Source organism: Eurosta solidaginis, chromosome X, assembly GCF_040869045.1.
Source record: "Eurosta solidaginis isolate ZX-2024a chromosome X, ASM4086904v1, whole genome shotgun sequence".
Lineage (NCBI taxonomy): Eukaryota > Metazoa > Arthropoda > Insecta > Diptera > Tephritidae > Eurosta > Eurosta solidaginis.
Window position 1 is genome coordinate 162,211,695 of NC_090324.1, and position 22,983 is coordinate 162,234,677.

The 22,983-nt window shown below is 40.1% G+C and overlaps 1 protein-coding gene across 11 annotated transcripts in view; it reads left to right on the forward strand.

The window, feature by feature from the left end:
• LOC137235424 (uncharacterized) overlaps window positions 1-22,983 on the forward strand; it is a 993,733-nt gene that overhangs the window by 519,112 nt on the left and 451,638 nt on the right. The window lies entirely within an intron of this gene.

Genomic DNA, 22,983 nt, shown 5'->3' on the forward strand with positions numbered 1-22,983 from the left:
AGCGATCGCCATAGCTGTGAAAAATAGCCATATCTATATTCACTGATAGCTCAAAATCGCTGTATCGCCCATCATATCTTCTGTATAGAATTGCTTGTTGAAATAAAGCGATCGCTATAGCTATAAAAATAGCCGTGATTCAAAAATAGCCATATCTATTTTCACTGATAGCTCAAAATAGCCATATCGTCCATCACTACTGATAATGCAAGCAGGAACGTTCACATCTATGAACGAGGCTATTTCAAAATTCACGAATAGCTGTACTGAAGTCACGGGTAACCCAAATACAGTGTTACGCCTGACGCGCTCACAAGGTAATTACCGAGGTAACTTCCGAAGAAGCTACAAAATAAAATTATCGAAGTAAGCAAAACCGAAGATATTACGGTAACACTAACAGATATAATAACAACAATAGTAATAGACAAAATAATAATATCCCAAGACGTAATTTTGGAGGTCAGTCAAGGTCATCCAATCAGAGTAACACAAGCAATCTCCGTAATATAAACAACAGGAAAACCAGCAAACTCCACTCCAACAGTAAATTCTAACGGTAATAAAATATGCACATTCAACTTGCATCTAAACAGCTACATATCTTCCAATACTACCCTAAATAAGTCCACTTCGACGTTCCTGATAGATACAGGAGCGGATATCTCAATAATAAAGAAGGGTCAAATTGACAGTAATGTCACAATAAATAACTCACAAATCAGAGATTTAAAAGGTATTGCCGAGCATAACAAGCACATTTGGAACAGTAAAAGCAGATCTAACAGATGATAGTCTTTAATAAGACATAAATTTCACATAGTAGAGGACAATTTCCCAACCCCATGTGATGGAATTTTGGGACTCGACTTCATTAAAAAACATAATTGCATTTTAGATTATAATAAAAATGGGGACAGCCTAATACTACAACCATATGACTACCCAGAGGATATAGTTATACAAATGACAAATAAACCAACAATTACGCTTCCCAAGGCAGTCGGTTCTATGTACCGGAGCGACTCGGGATTTTCCCGACCAAGGACTGTCATTTCAGTGTGACCCCATTTAATTTGTTTCGTCCCTCCCACAAATTGTCATCCTCCCAGCAGCTCCTTGCAGGCAGGACTGCTACATATTCTCTTACTCCGGGAAGGTATCGAACCCAATCCGGGTCTGTCTCCTGACCCCGGTCCTGAGAAATGGTTTTGCTGCATTTGCCAGAAAAGAATCTTTTTAGGACGGTCATACTCTGTTCAGTGTGTCCTCGTGCAAGGGATGGTTGCATCGGACAGGTTGTTTCTGGGCTTGATCCCAAAACCCGACGTCCACGTAACTTTTATAAATCTTTTGTGGCTCCTTGCTGCTCACGCCCAAGGGGCGTCTCGTAGTCTACGCCTAAGCGTATCCCCACTACCTTCCAGCAGCTTCGCTGCTCAGCAAGCCACAACAAGTACCCGCTGCTGCTCGCGCCCCACGGCGCCAACAACTCAAACAGCTGATACCACTCATAACTACTACCTTCGTAGTAGAGCTGGTAGCAATGCTGAGCATCAGCCCCTGCCCCCGTCTTCTTCTCCCCCACCCCCTCTTTTCTGGCGGCAATCGTGCAGGTCAGGGAAACAGACTCTTAGCCCCTGCCTCCGTTTGCACCGTCTGCCAGCACAGAATATATAGGTTTGCGACATCCGCTCAATGCAGCTCCTGCCTTGGGTGGTGCCACTTTCCTAGATGTTCTGGTCTCCGCGACGGCAACCCCTCGACGGGTTTCATCGCGCCATGTTGCCAGGTCGCAAACCCAAATCATCCGGGTACCCCAATGCTTGCCCAAGGGCGCCCAGTCCCAAGGCCACAACAGCAATTGCGTCCTGGCCTTCCACAACCTAGGCGTAGTCACCCGTCACTTACCCCTAGAGTGGCGGCGTCACCCCTCATGCACTTCAGAATTCTGCAGTTCAACTGTAATGGACTAACTGGGAAGATTACGGAGATAGTCGATTTCATGAAGCGGCACAACATCCGCATTGCTGCGATTCAAGAGACTAAACTCACAGCAAGATCTGCATTGCAGACCTGCTCTGGTTATAATGTCCACAGGAAAGACCGCGAGAGCGGAAATGGAGGCGGCCTCGCGTTTATTATACACCACTCTGTGCAATATTATATATTTGATCCTGGCATCGACCGCAGGGACAAGCCCCAGCGGGTTAGGGGATCAGAATATACCCGCGGTAGGTATGCCTGTCGTAAGAGGCGACTAAAATACCAGATTCAAGGGGCTGTGTAGCGCAACCTTTTAGGTTGCCTGCGCAATATATAGCTTCTCCAAACCCAATTGTCAACCTCACCTATCCGCGGCGAATCCTGTTTCACTAACAGACGAGGCTCTGGCGACCCCAAGCTCCTCATGGAACTTGGAGGTAGGGAGGGAGGGAATGGCCTGATGGCTCAATGTGGCCACATAAATCGTTCCCGAGATGGTCGGGCTAGCACCTTAATGGTGCTATGGCACCGGAGCGTACCGGATTTGTATCCGGCAAAGGACCATCACATCGATAACACTCCCCAAAGCCTTCGGGGAGCAACCTTATCGCTACAACAACAACAACAACAACAACCGCAGGGACAATGTCTTAGAATGTCAAGGCCTATCTGTCCGGTCAGGCGATGCAAATCTAGAAATCATCAACATCTACATCCCTTCTGTCACCTGTTGCCCCAGTGGATACCGCCCTAATATCGAGGCCTTACTCACTGGCAACAATCGCATTATCTTAGGCGATTTCAATGCCCATCACGACCTATGGCATTCAAACTTGCGGGCGGACAGTAGGGGTGAGATGTTGGCGGATCAAATAGACGAAACGACGTTCTGCACAATAAACGGAGACGCCCCCACACGTATGGTAGGAAGCTGTCATAGCTCGCCAGATATCTCAATCGTGAGCGCAGAACTCGTAAACTGCATTAACTGGCAGCCGATGGTAACATTGGCATCCGACCACCTGCCCATACTTATTTCGTTCGAGCGTACCGCCGACTTCATCGTCACCGAAAAACGCACTTTCATAAACTTCAAAAAAGGAAAGTGGGAAGAATATAAATCTGCAACAGACCTCCCTATCCCGACTGATGCCCGCCAAGGGGAGCGTTCCTTCCGTAAGGTCAGAATTCCCGAAATCCGGCCCCACTTCCCGGCGGAGGCCGCGAGCTTAGCGAGGGAACGCGACCTTATAAGACAGCTTGATCCAGGCGACCCCCAAATAAGGGATATAAACCAACGCATCAGATTGCTTGTGGACGAACACAAGCGGGCGAAATGGGAAGAGCACCTAAGAGGTTGTAACCTCTCTACCGGTGTAGGTAAACTTTGGTCCACCGTAAAGTCCCTATCGAATCCGACTAAGCACAAAGACTAAGTTTCCATCGCCTTTGGCGATAAGGTGCTGTCGGATGCGAGCGCTTTCGGCCGACAATATATAATGCATCCTACGGTCGACAAAGATAGACGGAGAGCCAATAGACACGCACATAAACACAAACTCAGCGCGTCACCAATCACCATCACCGCTAGAGAGGTTGAGGACGCCATTAGTCGCGCTAATCCATCCAAAGCAGTGGGCCCAGACGGCATAGCCATGCCGATGCTTAAAAACCTAGGGAAAGAGGGTTTCAAATATTTAGCGCATGTCTTCAACCTGTCTCTTTCCACCTTTGTCATACCCGAGAAATGGAAAATGGCCAAGGTGGTCCCGCTACTAAAGCCTGGGAAACCAGCTAACGTAGGTGAGTCATATCGTCGATATCTCTCCTATCGCCAGTGGCAAAGACGCTTGAAGCCATTTTGCTCCCTTATTTCCAAGCACATTTGCAGCTAGCCCCTCATCAGCATGGCTTCAGAAAACTCCATAACACACCTCCGCGCTAAATGTCATTAGCACCCAGATAAATTGCGGTTTGAATCAATATCCCCACCATAGAACAGCACTCGTAGCGCTAGACCTATCAAAAACGTTTTTAATACGGTCAACCATGGCTCGTTACTGCAAGACCTGGAAGGGTCTACCCTTCCCCCATGTCTTAAAAGGTGGACCGCAAATTATCTGGGTGGTCGGCAGGCATCGGTGCAATTCAGAAACGAAACATCAAAACAAAGGAGAATTAAACAAGGGGTGCCACAGGGTGGTGTCCTATCCCCGCTTTTGTTTAATTTCTACATATCTAAGCTACCTTCACCACCGGAAGGAGTCACAACCGTTTCCTACGCCGATGACTGCACAATAATGGCCACAGGCCCAGGCCCAGAGATCGATGAGCTATGCAATAAAATAAACGGCTATCTCCCTGATCTCTCCAGTTGTTTCGCCTCGCGAAACCTGGCATTCTCACCGACTAAATCTTCCGCGACCTTATTTACAACATGGACGCCCAAAATGTCGACCATATTGAACATCCACGTCGATGGCACTACGCTACCGACTGTCCTACACCCCAAAATCTTGGGTGTGACGTTTGAATCTAAATTTTTGTGCGCACGCAACCGCAATTGTTCCAAGAATTCAGAGCCGTAATAAAATCCTCAAATCCCTTGCTGGCAGTACCTGGGGAAAAGATAAAGAAACGCTCTTGACCACATACAAAGCAATTAGCCAGCCGATTACGTGCTACGCGTCACCCATATGGTCGCCAAGCCTAAAAACCACCCACTGGAAGAAACTACAGGCCTGCCAAAATACTGCTCTCAGAATCGCCACGGGCTGTCTTCTTATGTCCCCAGAACACCATCTGCATAATGAGGCGAGAATACTCCCCATCAGGGAGAGAAATGAGATGCTGACCAAACAGTTTCTGTTGAATACCCAGAAACCTGGGCATCCTAACAGACATCTGATTGACGAACCAGCACCGCCTAGGGGCCTAAGGAGTCATCTCCGTAAGCATTTTGAGGAAATACGGCACCTGAGAACCCAGCCGTATGAAGCGAAAAAACACAAGCAGGTCCTTGGTGAACTCCATAGACAGGCGTCGGACTTTTATGTCGGGAATTGCCCGGTGAATCCAGTACTTGAAGAAAAATATCCAGAACTCGCAGAAGAGGAACGCATACTTTCCAGGGAAACGCGTGTCACTCTTGCTCAACTTCGTTCTGGATACTGTAACAGGTTAAACTCTTACCTATCCAGAATCAACCCCGACATACAAAATGTATGCCCCGCTTGCAATGTGTCCCCACATGACACCAACCATCTCTTTAATTGTAATGTGGAACCAACGCCTCTAACACCCCTTTCCTTATGGTCCACCCCTGTTGAAACGGCAAGTTTCCTTGGACTCCCGTTAGAGGATATTGATGACAATTTGTGATCGGTCGCGGCTATTAGGTGGGGCGAACATTGCTACAACAACAACAACAACAACAACAAACCAACAATTAATAGCATTACAATACCCGCAAGATCCGAAGTAATTAGACAGGTTCATATCAATAGTCACAATAAGGAACTATTAGTATCTCATCAAGAATTGACTAATGGCATTTTTGTAGCCAACACGATACTAAACTCAAATCAAGCTTTAATAAGAATAATAAATACAACAGATAAACATGCAATCATTCAATATTATGAAATCAAAACAGAAAGTTTAGAGGATTATGTAATAATTGAAAATACACCTCACTGTAAAGCTAATAATAAAGAAAAGTTAGAAAGATTGAATAAAAATTTCCCACCATTCGCTAGTAAATCACTCAACACATTATGCTCAGAATTCATTGATATATTCTCATTAGAAACAGAACCAATTACGACCAACAACTTTTACAAACAAAAGTTGCATCTGATGGATAACACTCCTGTGTATATTAAAAATTATAGACTACCCCAAGCACATAAGAATGAAATAAATAAACAAGTAAATATACTAATTCAAGATGATATTGTTGAACCATCAACCTCAGGGTTCCTGGAAAACAAGAAAAAAGGTGGAGATTAGTTGTTGATTTCAGACAAATAAATAAAAAATTAACAGCTGATAAATTCCCTTTGCATAGAATAGATGATATTCTGGATCAATTGGGAAGAGCGAAATATTTCTCATGCCTAGATTTAATGTCAGGATTTCACCAAATAGAACTCAGCCCAGAATCAAGAGATATCACATCGTTTACAGCGGACAACGGTACTTATCGTTTCAAGAGATTACCTTATGGCCTCAAAGTAGCGCCAAAATCATTCCAGAGGATGATGACATTGGCATTCGCAGGTCTAAAACCATCACAAGCATCCTTATAAATGGACGATTTAGTCGTATTAGGATGCTCTGAAAAACATATGATTACAAATTTACGGGATGTATTCTCCACATGCAGAAAATATAATTTAAAATTACATCCGGACAAATGTCTATTTTTCAGCCAAGAAGTCACTTATATTGGACATAAATGCACAAGTACTGGAATTTTACCAGACCCAAGCAAATTTAAAATTGTTCAAAATTACCCAACTCCCAAAAATGCCGATGAAGCAAAAAGATTTGTCGCATTTTGTAATTATTATAGAAGATTCATACCAAATTTCGTGGAATACGCCAGAATTCTAACAAGACTTAGTAAGAAAAATGTAATTTTCAATTGGACAGACGACTGCGAGAAATCTTTTAATTACCTAAAAAATGCATTAGTTAGTCCAAATATCCTACAATATTCCAATTTTGATAAAGAGTTCTTTATTACAACCGACGCAAGTGGTTACGCTTGCGGTGCTGTGCTAAGCCAAGAATATGATGGAAAACAATTACCCATTGCCTATGCCTCAAGATCATTTACAAAAGCCGAAATAAACAAAGCCACGATCGAAAAAGAATTAGCGGCCATACATTGGGCAATTATATATTTTAGCCCATATGTTTATGGCAGAGAATTCACAGTGAAAACGGATCAGCGACCTTTAACGTATTTATTCTCAATGAAAAACCCTTCATCTAAATTAACTAGAATCAGGTTAGATTTGGAAGAGTATGACTTTGGGGTGGAGTACATAGCCGGAAAAGAAAATAACGTGGCAGACGCTCTGTCACGAATAGATATCAATGATTTGAAAGAAATGTCAGTACAGGCATGTAAAATAATGAAAGTCAGGACAAGATCGCAAACTAAAAAGAATTCCAGTAATAACAGTAATAGAAATGAAGAGAAGAAAAATCACAAAGAGAACCTTATAATATACGAAGCGCTTAATAAATGTGAAGTAAAAAGACTAGTCCAGCTCGTTTTCGATCCTCCGAAATTATATTTCAAAAAAGGAAAGAAAATTTGTAGTGAAATGAATATAGAATATCAAATTGTTGAGGCGAAGATTGACTTAGGCCAATTCTTTACCAGGCTTATGGAAAAAGCCGGTAATTTAGGAATTAAGAAAATACAGTTGTCCTTAGGAGACAAATTGTTTAATTATGCTCGAGTAGACACATTTAAGGAAATAGGTACCAAAGTTCTAAAAAATTTAACTATTGCATTAACTCCGGAGTTTGTGCATGTGACGGAAAATGATAAAATAAAAAAGATTCTTCAAAATATCACGATGATCCTATTAATGGTGGCCACCCAGGAATCAATCGTACGACAAATAAAATAAGACAAAGATATTACTGGAATAATATGAAAAATAATATAAGAAAATACATAAAGAAATGCGTTAATTGCAATAAAAATAAAATTTATAAAAATTTAAAAGAACCAATGATTTTGACTGAAACACCAAATAGATACAATTGGACCTTTACCAAGATCATTAAATGGAAACGAATACGCTGTCACTCTAATATGTGATTTGACTAAATAATTAGTTGCAATTCCTATACAGAGCAAACATGCAAAAACAGTAGCCAGAGCCATACTCGAGAATTTCATATTAATTTATGGAAGTATGAAAACAATAATAACGGATATGGGATCTGAATATAAAAATAGCCTGTTTGAAGAATTATGTAAACTTCTCAATATTGAGCACAAACCATCTACGCCGTATCACCACCACACTTTAGGCACTGTTGAACTTAGCCATAGAATTTTCAATGAATATGTGCGTTCATACATATCCATTAACAAAGATGACTGGGACGAATTTCTTAAATATTTTGCATATTGTTACAATACTACCCCATCTACAGTCAATAACTATTGTAATATAGGTTACAAATAGCACAGGATAAAGCCTTTAAATTAGAGGCTAAAGAAAAACAAAAGATTAGTTATGATAAAAATATTCACTATAAGGAAATAAATATAGGAGATGTAGTGTTAGTAAAAAACGAAACAGGTCATAAGTTAGATAGTAGATATAAAGGGCCCAATAAGGTAGAAGAAATCGATGAAAATAATAATTTTACTCTAATACCCTATAAAGAAGAAAATACTAAAAATAAAAATAAATGTAAGGCGCGATAACCTCCGAAGAAATCCAAGGCCTAGCTTCTCTTCCAATTTGCGTCGTGCTCCTCTTGATTTTCCCTACAAATTGGCCGGAAGGGACCTACATGTTTTATGCCGACTCCGAACGGCACCTGCAAGGCAGATGAGTTTTCACTGAGAGCTTTTCATGGCAGAAGTACACCCGGAGCGCTTGCCAAACACTGCCGAGGGGCGACCCCGCTTAGAAAAATTTTCTTCTAATTGAAAAACCATATTTCTAAAATTTTGATGTTGCTTTGCCCGGGGTGCGAACCCCTATACGGTGTGAACAAGAAAATGTTCAACCTACAAACATAAAATACAAAAGTAGAATTAGTTTATAAAAATAGAACACTCATGCATTCTCCAAATGCATAAGCATTCTAAAAAAAAAGGGAGATGTAGTGTAAACAGCCAACAATTTAATCCCAAATATTTAAATCAGTCTAATATGCTACCCTGCTACAAAAATAGTCTAAATGTTCATCAACACATAAATATGCATTTGATAATTATTGCTGACATAGCCATTCACAACACACAACCAAACAAATTTGACTTCTAGCAAATTTGCAAACATTGCATTTCCCATAGAAGTCACAGCTCAACACAGATGTGTAGGTACATATTTTGTATCGAGTTTTATGTAGGCATGTAAGTATGTATGCTTAAATGTAAATATGTATGTAAGAATATGTTTAGAATAATTTAATATAAATAAGCTGAAATATTTGAATAAAGATTCATTCAGAATTCACTCATTAAGGTCACAACTCTTTTTATTGCATTTTAATCTTTTACAGGAGTGCCATTGGGTCTTTACCTATGCAGCTCGCACTCGCCCCTGAGTCCAAGAGAGCAAGGACCTCCTTGCCTCCTATCTCCGTTTTGGCAAAAAACCTATTGTCCCCTTTCAACGTCACGATAGTTGAAACTTATTTCTTAGCCTCCTAAAAAATCTTTTCTTCTCGCTCATCTTCTGTATACTTATTTGCAAAAATTCTAATTTTTCTACTATTACCTATCGAATCACAAAATAATATCCTTCTTGCCTCCTCATAATCTAATTTCCTCTGATGTAGGCTTTTCATCTCTCGTTTTTCGACTTTTTCCTCTACTTTTCTCTACTTTTTTTAGACATCTTTTTTTTTTTAGCTCTTTTTAGGTTTTTTAAAAATTTTAGAAAATATAGATACAGTTTTATGTTCAAAAATTTGTATAGAAATTTCATTTAAAAGACGATTGTAATTTTTATGCATGAAAACAGTACAGATATGTCGTCAATAAAAGTAAAGGCGGACTTACATGCGCGACATGTAGCGGCAACGGCGCTACACTTTTTGGACTTTGTCGATAAGAATGCATGCAAAGAATATTTTACCGCGTAGTGTAGTGCAGCTAAATCTGTGCTTGTATTAAAGCAGCAAGACGTTTCATAGTTTAAAATCAACGCAGAAAGGCGATCCATGTAAATTTTTGCTCGCGTTGCTTTGCGTTATGCCTTTGGTGCTGTATTCAACCTATCGATTTGCTATCTGTCGTTACCGCATTGGTGGTTTTACATGTACAGCTTTATATATTAATTGGAAAACAAAATATTGCGGCTGTTCCATAAAAAGTTTGTTATAGTTGTAATATAACAACAGCTGTTTTAAGAAAAACATAACACGAGCGCGGACGATCATATTAGCCGACTACATTTTTTCGATCTATCGTTGGCAATCGCAATAATCGATGAACGGCTTGCGTATACACATCTAACTTTTTCAGTATACATTCCAAATTATCAAGCGTGTACGGAAAATTGGAAAAATTTTGCTCGTGGCTTATAAAAATAATAAAAAATAAAAAATAAAATTAAAAATATAAATTTTGTGGTGTTTTGCGATTTTGGTGGGTTGAAAATTGCATGTAACAATGAGTAGCAAACGTAATATGAGAAGACTTTTCAGGAAGCAAAGGGAAATGTACGCTAGGACTTTGTTTAGACCAGTTTCTAGTAATGATGAAGCAGGACCATTAAAATCCTCTGTGGAGGAATGCGGTACTAGCATAAGTGGAGTTGGCGATATAGGGAGTTTGCCTACTAAGTATGAATGTGAGGAAAGTGATTGGTAAGATGGAGCTATGAATGCAGATATTGGAAATTTAGTTGAAAGCAAACTGCAGCGTTCCTTTAAGGAAAAAATCCTGGAATGGTTTACTACTTTTAGACCATCACGTAGAGCATTTGAGGGCCTTCTTAGTATTTTACAAGAAGAGAATCTAGATGTACCAAGAAGCGCCGAAACACTCTATACCAAAAGAAGAGAAATCGCTGTTACTAAACCCATTCCACCAGGACTCTATTGCCATGTTGGTTGAGAAAGCAACTGGAGAAAATTGCATACATATTTAAACAAATCGACACCGTTTATATAGACATCAACATTGATGGGTTGCCATTATTCAGAAGCTCTCGCATTCAATTGTGGCCAATGTTGGTGCGGCTAGTTGATTGTCATCGACATATGTATGAACATACAAATGTTTCATAACATTTGCAGCAGGGTTACGGCACGCGTATATTAAGAACCCAAAACACCTACGGTTTACTGAAAATCGTTTGTATGGTGTTTTAATGTTGATGGTTTTAATATCTGAAATGTTCAATATTTCACAATGTTATATAAGTTTAAATTTCAATATCATTACATGCTTTTTCTAATAGGCTCACCTTACTCGTGTCTTCCCTGAAACCAAAAGAATCGTATGATTAGCAAAACGGGCAAGCCTTACCCGGAAATGCATTAGAAAATATCTATACCACTTTTCGTTCAGTTTCAGGGTTGCACAAAGGGGAATAAAAATCAGTATTTCATTGCAAATGATGCTTTTATAGAAGAATCTTAAAATTAGGTTATTTGTCCGCAACATTCCGCCCCCCGTGATTCGAAGCGGGAGCCAGAGGATCACCACAAACATCTAGAACTGCCAATTTGGAGGCCGGTCGTCGAAAACTTCCTTGAACCGTCTTTACCATTGCTGATCTCACCTGACCATCTGCTGCCGCGACCACTATGCCTCGTTTCCACTGCCCGCGGCTTTCATTGTCGTCACAAATGACTACCACATCGCCAATCCTGATCGGTTCAACTCTACCAAACCATTTTGTTCGACGGGTTAACGTCGATAGGTATTCCAAAATCCACCGTTTCCAAAACGTTTGTTTTAACTGTTGCACTATAAGCTATTGTTTTCTCAGGCATCCACCTTCTGCCGAAGCGGGTGTCTGAATAAAATTGGGACAACCCAGCAAGAAATGGTTGGGTGTCAGCGGTTCTGCGTCTGTACTATCTATTGGTATGTGCGTAAGTGGTCGTGAATTGATAAGATTTTCTGCCTCGATCAGCAAACTCTGCAACGTTTCTATTTGCGGTGTTTTCTCCTTTAAGGTAAACGACAGCACTTTCTTTACAGCTTGCACCATGCGCTCCGAAACGCCGCCAGATGATAGGAGTGTTAAAAACCCACTCGATACCTTTTCGTTGACATTCCTTTTGCATATTCCCTTCGATTTCTATCCATTGCTCTTTACTTGCACCTATGAAGTGTGTGCCTCTATCGCTCGTTATTTGCACGGGTACGCCACGTCGATTCACGAATTTTTTCAGACAAAGCACGACAGCATCTGCCGACAAATCCTTAGCTACTTCTAAATGGATCGCTCTTACAGTAAGAAATGTAAAAACGGCAACCCATCGCTTCTCACGTCGTCGGCCTTTTGCACATAAACGGGTCCAAAATAATCTAGGCCAGTATATGTGAACGGGCGAGTGTATGGCATCACGCGATCGCTAGGTAACTGCCCCATTAACGGGGGTCGTGGAACCGCGCTTAAGTTTTTACATACCTGGCATCTTCGTTTAGCTGATTGTACGAGACGACGTAAATTCGGTACCCAAAATTTATATCGGATAGCGCACACTATTGATTCCTGGTTCTGATGGCGGAATACTTCATGGTAATGTTGAACGATCAGACAGGTTAATTCGTGTTCCTTCGGAAGAATTATTGGTCTCCGCGTGCACATTGGCACACAGTCGGCATTGTCCAAACGTCCACCTAAACGTAATATTCCGTCCTCGTCCAGGACCGGCGTCAATTTCCATAAATTACTTGACTTGTTTACCTGAGTATTATCTTTCAAAAGCTCAATTTCGTTCTTAAATTCAATTTCTTGAATAAGGCGACACACGAAACCTTCAGTTTCTTTCATTAAATGAATGTTCACTTGCAATGGCTTCAGGATCTCTTTGGTGCAATATGGACGAAACCTTTTTATTGTGAGTCTAACCCAGCACATTACTTTCAAAAATCGGTAATAATTCGAGTATTTGCTAAAAGGAATAACACTTTCGTCGTATTGCACAGTGTACAATTCCTTTGTACGAACCTCGTTTGCCTCTTTATCAGCGATGCCATCCGGCATTTCCGGCCAGAAAGGAAGGGCCTTTAAGCCATTTGCTATCAGTGGAGAACGTTTGCGGTCTGGTTCCTTCATCTTCTGTGTTTAATTTGCCCGGAACCCACCTCCATTGATCAGGTTTCGTCGACTGCAGTATCTCGGAAATCTTGTTCGATACATATTGTTTGTAACGTCTTGCGTCAGAGCGCAACCATTGTATGACAGTTTTTGAATCCGTCCAAAAAACAACCTTTTCTGGTTGGGTATCATGGTTGGACACGATAGTTTCCTTCATTCGCACCCCGAGGACGGCGGACTGCAATTCTAGTCTAGGTATTGATAAAGGCTTTATTGGGCTACATCTAGACTTGCCAAATGCGAATCGTACGCTGACATCGTTTCTGTATTGTATGTGCCAAAAGGCTACTGCAGCGAATGCCATCTCGCTTGCATCGACGAAAACGTGTAAGTCGACCTGTGTATTAGATGCAGTGAAATATGGATTGTAGCATCTAAGTGCTCTAAACCCTTCCATCATACCTAAATCGCAATACCATTTGTACCAGTCCTCGTATATTTTATCAGGCACGGGCTCATGCCAACTAGTATTCTTCGCCATAGTTCTTGCATCATGATTTTCGATGCCAAAATAACATTGCATAAAAAACCATAAGGAACAAATATTGACATCATCAAACTTAGGATTTCTGCCTTTGTTGGACGTCGATTACTATTCAAAACCGCCTTTGGTACATTCGAAAATCTGAGCTGAAAACAAAATTCGTCAGTTTTGGCATTCCAGTACATGCCCAAAATTTTCTCTGAATTAGATTCACCATGGAACATATTTTTTATGGTTGTTTCTGTAAGTGCGGTTGGTGCACCGACGACTGCATCTAATATTTCCTTGGAATTCGATATGAAACGCCTGAGCTCGAAATTAGCAGCGCAGTGAATAAATTTGATTTGTTTTGTTACCTCAATTGCTTCATCTATTGTTGCGAAGGAGTCTACGTAGTCATCGACATAATGTCGATTAACAATACCCTCTACTGCGCGAGGGTATTTTTCACGAAATTTTTCAGCATTCAAATTTTTAATGTACTGAGCGGAGCAGGGCGAACAAATTGACCCAAATATCATCGCCTTCATCGTGTATATGTCTGGAGCCCTTGTTGGATCGCCATCTCTCCACAGAAACATTTGGGCACAACGATCTTCGTTTCTTATATCGACGCGGTGAAACATCTCCTTGAAGTCTCCGCACACACCAATGTTCCCCTGACGGAATTTAAAAAGTATAGATAGCAACGATCTTGGTTGATACTCCTCAGGCCCTTTCATCAGCACTGAGTTTAGTGAAATGCCTTCTTTTTTAGCGGCCGCATCGAAAACGAGCCGCCTTTTGTTATTTTTTTGTACTACAAAATGGGGTAAGTACCACGTACGCTCGTTTACTTTCGCAGCCTCAAATGGCGTTAATTTGACCGCGTATGACTTACTAACATATTCCGCAATCTTTTGTTTATACCAGTTAGCCAAATCAGTATCTTTCGCCATTCGACCTTCCACGATCTCCAATCGCCCCAGCGCCATGCTATAACTTTCGCCCAAGACAACATCACTCTTCCACAACAGCCCAGTTTCATATCTATCGCCCACGTACTTTGTTGTTTTAGCTAAAATTTCTTCAGCTCTTATATCGTATGTTGACTTCGCACGCGGCAGTGGCGCTGGCTTTAAATTATCCAATTCGAAATACTCAGTCATTTGTTGTTGCAGATCGGCAATATGTCGTTGTCAGTATCTACGTGGCCAACAGTGGCTTCTTCGCAATTCGGCTCGTTCGACCCGACCGAGTTTTGTATGATGCACGGTAAATCCGTCGTCAAAATTTAACATTTGTGTTGGTCGCACCAAGTTCCTATGAGATATACCAATTAACAGCTGTGCCGTTCCATTATTGTAGTTCTTAACTGGAAGGCATTCTAATTCCCTATACTTTTTTGCAATTGTGCCGAAGTTGAGCGACTGCTGTGGTAACAATAGATGTTTGGTCGTACGTACGCCTTTTATAAAAAACTTCTCTGCACCCTCGAACGCGCCACTGATTTCAAATCGTACGTCTCGTGATAACTCCTTTGTAGTTTTATCGTTAATCCACCTAAGAGACAACATGCTGGTTGCTCCTCTTAAACGAAGCAAATCTGCCGTGCTCTCTTCTAGTAGAGATAATTTAGCTCCTTCGTCAAGGAAGGCGATTACCTCAATTGTTCCCTTTGGCCCGGTCAACTTTACCGGCAGATATTTTAGTAAAGTAAATTGATCAGATGTTTTGTTTTGCTTTTTATTTTCGCTTTTGACAGCCTTAACAGTTTGACAAGCACTTACAGTTTTGCAGCCACTTATGGTAGCAACGACAGTGTTTTTAGGCGCGGTGTTATTTTTGTCGACAGGCTTAAATTTTATGTTATGCAAGAGGCGATTATGGGGTTTTCGGCAAGAATTGATTCCACACTCACGACGTTTTATGCAGTTTTGAGTGCCATGACCAGCGTTTAGGCAACTAAAACAAAGCTGGTGTTGTTTAACAAAGTTCCACCTTTGGGTATTTTCTAATTCCTTAAATTTCTCACACAAACTGAGCTTATGATTTACTCGGCACATTTTGCAATTATGCTTATTTTCATCCAGAGTCAACACTGGTCTTGCGGCTTTAGGTTTGTGAGCAACTGATTCGTTTGTGTTTACATTTTTTGCGCTAGTCATGTCGGTAGCTACGGAAATATATGTGGAAACTTGCTGTAACCAGGCACAAAGTTCGCGTAAGCTAGGATACGGTTGCTGGATGCTAAATGTATGGCGTACCCACTCCTCCCGCTTATTAAGAGGTAATTTGCTCACTAATTCGTCCATCAGTGTTGGGTTTGCCAAATGCGGGTATGCGCCTGCACTTTCGAGAAATGCAGTCAGGTCAGATACCATTGTAAATAAATTCATTATTTCACTGGGCTTTCCAGCTGGAATAGCGGGGAATGCACGCGCTTTTGCTATCTGGCTGCGGATAAGAAGCTCTGGCCTTCCGTACATAAATTCAAGAGAGTTCATTACGGATTCAATACTCGGTGGGTGTATTAGTAACGATTGCACGCGCTGAAGAGCTGCACCCTTAAGCACCTTTTGTAAACGTAACAAATTTTCGAGGTTTGTATATCCGTACGTGCTCGTCGTTTCGCGAAAGGCGACAGAGAACATGGGCCATTCTTCAGGTGAGCCGTGAAATTCTGGCAAATCAATCAACTTTCGAGTATTGACTTAAGTATGTTGTGCGGAACTTTGCAGAGAATTATTCGAATAGATCGGTGTATTATGACACATAGAACTAATACCTTTTGTCTGAGCATGTGGCACGTTGTGCAAATAATTTGAGGTTAGAATCGAAGCTCGGTTCGGTATGCAACGATTGTAGCCGCCGTTTCCGAACTTCCGATATGCATCAGCAGGAGCAGTTAGGTGCGTTGGTACGTTGGCAGAGGTAACATGGCAATGCGGCACATCCGGGGCATTTATATTAAAATTGGATGAATAATTTAGAGCAGAACTTACCGTTGTGGTGTCGTTTCTAGTATTGACGGCAGTAAGATGGAACCTTGAGTTGGTAGCAGTCGAAATGGTAGGAACATAGCTTGTGGCGGTTCGCGCGTTTACGTCGGCACAGGTGACGTTGGTATAGTTGGCGCCGGCAGCAGTGGAATAGGTGGTAGGACTTGTTATATCGGCATGGTAGGCATTTGCGCTGGCAGTTTTAGCGCGCGTTTGTATTTCTTTCTTCAGCAAGTTGTTTTCTTCGTAGGACGCATTTAGTGAAGCTTGCAAGGTTTCTAGCTTCTTCCGTAGCTCATCCAGTTCGGTTTCTTGCTGCCGATCAGTTCTGTTGTCTTCCTCGTTGTCGGAATTCCCGCGATCGGACATCTTGTAATTTTTAGATTGTATGAATGACTCTTCATCGATTCACAAGGCAAATTTACTCCAAATCGAATTGTTGGAGTAAAATATTAAAATAAAATGTCTTCGACAGATGTATGAACATACAAATGTTTCATAACATTTGCAGCGGGGTTTATTAAGAACCCACGCGTATATTAAGAACCCAAAACACCTACGGTTTACTGAAAATCGTTTGTATGGTGTTTTAATGTTCATGGTTTTAATATCTGAAATGTTCAATATTTCACGAAGTTATATAAGTTTAAATTTAAATATCATTACATGTTTTTTCTAATAGGCTCACCTTACTAGTGTCTTCCCTGAAACCATAAGAATCGTATGATTAGCAAAACGGGCAAGCCTTATCCGGAAATGCATTAGAATATATCTATACCACTTTTCGTTCAGTTTCAGGGTTGCACAAAGGGGAATAAAAATCAGTATTTCATTGCAAATGATGCTTTTATAGAAGAATCTTAAAATTAGGTTATTTGTCCGCAACATTGATTTTAGCACTGTTTGTGTTTTTCCTGTCGGTATATATGTTGGAAATAAAAAGCCAAGCGATGTTTCGGAAGTTTTGAATCCTTTTGTTACGGAAATGGAGAATATCTTAGAAAATGGCATTGAACCAGCTGGCAAATTGTTAAAAGTTCTGATAAGGTCAATTGTGTGTGATGCTCCCGCGAAAGCGTTTGTTTGCGGTACACCTTATCATTCAGCTTCTCATGGTTGCAGCAAGTGTACGCAAATCGGGGTAAAAGTAAACCATGTAATGGTACATTCTTCTGTGCCTGGAAATTTAGTAACTGACAATGACTTTTTAAACAGAAGATATAAAACACATCATGTCGCGAAATTTAGGAATTCAAAGACTCCACTAGAAAAAACTGGTGTAAAAACGATAAGCGAAGTAGCAATAGATAGTATGCATTTGGTGGATTTGGGGATAATGCGAAACTGTTTTAAAAGAATGATTCAAGACGATATAAATCTAAAAGTTGAAAAGCTTAAACAGAAACATATGTCACAATTTTTAGTCTCTCTAACACCGTGTATAACGAAGGAATTCGCACGTAAGCCCAGGTCGTTCGACGAAATCTCAAATTGGAAGGCAACTGAGTTTCGCCAATTTCTTTTATATACAGGAGTCCTTGTTCTGAAGGACAATGTTCATGGTGACCTACAATATCAATTTTTGCTTCTATTCTGTGCGTATAGGATACTCCTTTGTCCCAAATTATATTTAGATAATTTGGAAATTGCAAAAAATATGTTATCTTTATTTGTTGAAAATTTCTCAACTTTTTTCGGGAATTCCAGTGTTACTCATAACGTCCATCATTTACTGCATCTAACGGAGAGTGTTGAATCAATTGGTCTGTTATAAAGTTTTTCAGCTTACGATTTCGAAAATTATTTACAAACATTAAAAAAGTATGTGAAAAAACCAACTCAAATCTCTCTCATTAAACCATTCAAACCCATAGAAATTACAGAGTTTTCAGAAGACAAACGTTTTGTAATAGGGAAAGAGTTTAAAATTTGAGAAGTTTCTTTTTAGAACCAGTTGACTCCATGTCCCTTCGTATTTGCGTGGGCGACTTCTCACTCATAGACGAGGAAAATCAATACCCTATTGAAGAAATAGAATGTAAACTAGGAGACCTCCCTCATATTGATAGCATATTATTGCTGCCATTGTTACATGGCACTTTTTAACTCAATTTAAATTGAACACATTAGGGAAATTAATAATTTATTTTGTTTGGTGGTGCGAAATCATATGCAACAAAATATTAATTTCCCTACTTATTAACTAAATTAACATATATCCAGTGAATTTAAACAATAAATATAAACCAACCATGCCGAAAGATATAAAGCGCGTACCCTTCACCAACGTAGAGAACGTACCATCATCCTCTTTTAAGTTCCATCACATATACATCTGTATAAGTTAACATAAACTCGGGGTTTTTTTTCCAGATAAAAAGTCACAAGTTGCAGAGTGTGCAGGTTGCAAGGCGTTGGATGCAAAGATAACAAATTTGCTAGGTAACTTATTTAATGGGTATAGTAGTCACAGTTTTAGGCGATTTGTCGCTCCCCCGGCAAAAACATGCACTCATCCGTCAGCTCACCAGGATGCATACAAAATCTTATGGGTAGGGCCTATAAATTTTAGTCCAAGGGTTAAATTAAAGCAATTCCGATAGTACCATCGTTAATATGCGTTCTCTAACTACTCTCCTGTCATATCGAAAAATTATGTAAACAAATCTGTTTACATCGCTTGACTCTAATAAAAAAGGAAAATTATTGTGCTACGGATTTTTACTTTGCAACATGCGTTAGCTGCTTAGGCACATCTAAATGTATCCAATATATTACTCTTATACGTTTGTTAACCTGGCGCTTTAACTAGAGGCAAGAGGACTGCCACCATTTGGAATTGAAAGATTCAATTCCCAAAACCGAATAAAAAAATCTATATGGTAACGTTTTACAAGAGGGTGCACCACCTAATTTTTATCAAAAATTATCAAAGGTGGTATCAAATGACGCATCTCGACCTCCGTTTTAAGAATATGAAAGCGGAAATCAAAAATTTTATTTCTATCGAAAGTTATTCACAAAAATCCGTAAAATGACCGCGAGAGGGTCCGAAGTATGGGGCCCGATCCATAGTTTTTTTGCATAGAACACCTTTCTGCGTTGGCGGCCTTCGGCCGCGCTTATAAAAAATTACCATGGTTGGGTCCGATACCGGTTTGGGGATCAAAACTAAATGCGCGCAGAACACCTTTTTGCATTATTTGGTAATTTGTGCTGTTTTTACTTTCATAGCGGGGAATGCACGCGCTTTTGCTATCTGGCTGCGGATAAGAAGCTCTGGCCTTCCGTACATAGATTCAAGAGAGTTCATTACGGATTCAATACTCGCTGGGTGTAATAGTAATGATTGCACGCGCTGACGAGCTGCACCCTTAAGCGCATCGAGAGCCGTAAAATTCTGGCAAATCAATCAACTTTCGAGTATTAACGTAAGTATGTTGCGCGGAACTTTGCAGAGAATTATTCGAATAGATCGGTGTATTATGACACATAGAACTAATTCCATTTGTCTGAGCATGTGGCACGTTGTGCACATAATTTGAGGTTAGAATCGAAGCTCGGTTCGGTGTGCAACGATTGTAGCCGCCGTTTCCGAAATTCCGATATGCATCAGCAGGAGCAGTTAGGTGCGTTGGTACGTTGGCAGAGGTAACGTGGCAATGAGGCACATCCGGGGCATTTATATTAAAATTGGATGAATAATTTAGAGCAGAACTTACCGTTGTGGTATCGTTTCTAGTATTGACGGCAGTAAGATGGAACCTTGAGTTGGTAGCAGTCGAAATTGTAGGAACATAGCTTGTGGCGGTTCGCGCGTTTACGTCGGCACAGGTGACGTTGGTATAGTTGGCGCCGGCAGCACTGGAATAGGTGGTAGTACTTGTTACATCGGCATGGTAGGCATTTGCGCTGGCAGTTTTAGCGGGCGTTTGTATTTCTTTCTTCAGCAAGTTGTTTTCTTCGTAGGACGCATTTAGTGAAGCTTGCAAGGTTTCTAGCTTCTTCCGTAGCTCATCCAGTTCGGTTTCTTGCTGCCGATCAGTTCTGTTGTCTTCCTCGTTGTCGGAATTCCCGCGATCGGACATCTTGTAATTTCTTAGATTGTATGAATGACTCTTCATCGATTCACAAGGCGAATTTACTCCAAATCGAATTGTTGGAGTAAGATATTAAAATAAAATGTCATCGACAGATGTATGAACATACAAATGTTTCATAACATTTGCAGCAGGGTTACGGCACGCGGATATTAAGAACTCAAAACACCTACGGTTTACTGAAAATCGTTTGTATGGTGTTTTAATGTTGATGGTTTTAATATCTGAAATGTTCAATATTTCACAAAGTTATATAAGTTTAAATTTCAATATCATTACATGTCTTTTCTAATAGGCTCACCTTACTCGTGTCTTCCCTGAAACCAAAAGAATCGTATGATTAGCAAAACGGGCAAGCCTTACCCGGAAATGCATTAGAAAATATCTATACCTCTTTTCGTTCAGTTTCAGGGTTGCACAAAGGGGAATAAAAATCAGTATTTCATTGCAAATGATGCTTTTATAGAAGAATCTTAAAATTAGGTTATTTGTCCGCAACATTGATTTTAGCACTGTTTGTGTTTTTCCTGTCGGTATATATGTTGGAAATAAAAAGCCAAGCGATATTTCGGAATTTTTGAATCCTTTTGTTACGGAAATGGAGAATATCTTAGAAAATGGCATTGAACCAGCTGGCAAATTGTTAAAAGTTCTGATAAGGTCAATTGTGTGTGATGCTCCCGCGAAAGCGTTTGTTTGCGGTACACCTTATCATTCAGCTTCTCATGGTTGCAGCAAGTGTACGCAAATCGGGGTAAAAGTAAACCATGTAATGGTACATTCTTCTGTGCCTGGAAATTTGGTAACTGACAATGACTTTTTAACCAGAAGATATAAAACACATCATGTCCCGAAATTTAGGAATTCAAAGACTCCACTAGAAAAAATTGGTGTAAAAATGATAAGCGAAGTAGCAATAGATAGTATGCATTTGGTGGATTTGGGGATAATGCGAAACTTTTTAAAAAGAATGATTCAAGACGATATAAACTTAAAAGTTGAAAAGCTTAAAAAGAAACATATGTCACAATTTTTAGTCTCTCTAGCACCGTGTATAACGAAGGAATTCGCACGTAAGCCCAGGTCGTTCGACGAAATCTCAAATTGGAAGGCAACTAAGTTTCGCCAATTTCTTTTATATACAGGAGTCCTTGTTCTGAAGGAAAATGTTCATGGTGACCTACAATATCAATTTTTGCTTCTATTCTGTGCGTATAGGATGCTCCTTTGTCCCAAATTATACTTAGATAATTTGGAAATTGCAAAAAAATATGTTATCTTTATTTGTTGAAAATTTATCAACTATTTTCGGGAATTCCAGTGTTACTCATAACGTCCATCATTTACTGCATCTAACGGAGAGTGTTGAATCAATTGGTCTGTTATCAAGTTTTTCAGCTTACGATTTCGAAAATTATTTACAAACATTAAAAAAGTATGTGAAAAAACCAACTCAAATCTCTCTCATTAAACCATTCAAACCAATAGAAATTACCGAGTTTTCAGAAGACAGACGTTTTGTAATAGGGAAAGAGTTTAAAATTTGAGAAGTTTCTTTTTAGAACCAGTTGACTCCATGTCCCTTCGTATTTGCGTGGGCGACTTCTCACTCATAGACGAGGAAAATCAATACCCTATTGAAGAAATAGAATGTAAACTAGGAGACCTCCCTCATATTGATAGCATATTATTGCTGCCATTGTTACATGGCACTTTTTAACTCAATTTAAATTGAACACATTAGGGAAATTAATAATTTATTTTGTTTGGTGGTGCGAAATCATATGCAACAAAATATTAATTTCCCTACTTATTAACTAAATTAACATATATCCAGTGAATTTAAACAATAAATATAAACCAACCATGCCGAAAGATATAAAGCGCGTATCCTTCACCAACGTAGAGAACGTACCATCATCCTCTTGTAAGTTCCATCACATATACATCTGTATAAGTTATCATAAACTCGGGGTTTTTTTTTTTCAGATAAAAAGTCACAAGTTGCAGAGTGTGCAGGTTGCAAGGCGTTGGATGCAAAGATAACAAATTTGCAAGGTAACTTGTTTAATGGGTATAGTAGTCACAGTTTTAGGCGATTTGTCGCTCCCCCGGCATAAACATGCACTCATCCGTCAGCTCACGATGATGCATACAAAATCTTATGGGTAGGGCCTATAAATTTTAGTCCAAGGGTTAAATTAAAGCAATTCCGATAGTACCATCGTTAATATGCGTTCTCTAACTACTCTCCTGTCATATCGAAAAATTATGTAAACAAATCTGTTTACATCCCTTGACTCTAATAAAAAAGGAAAATTATTGTGCTACGGATTTTTACTTTGCAACATGCGTTAGCTGCTTAGGCACATCTAAATGTA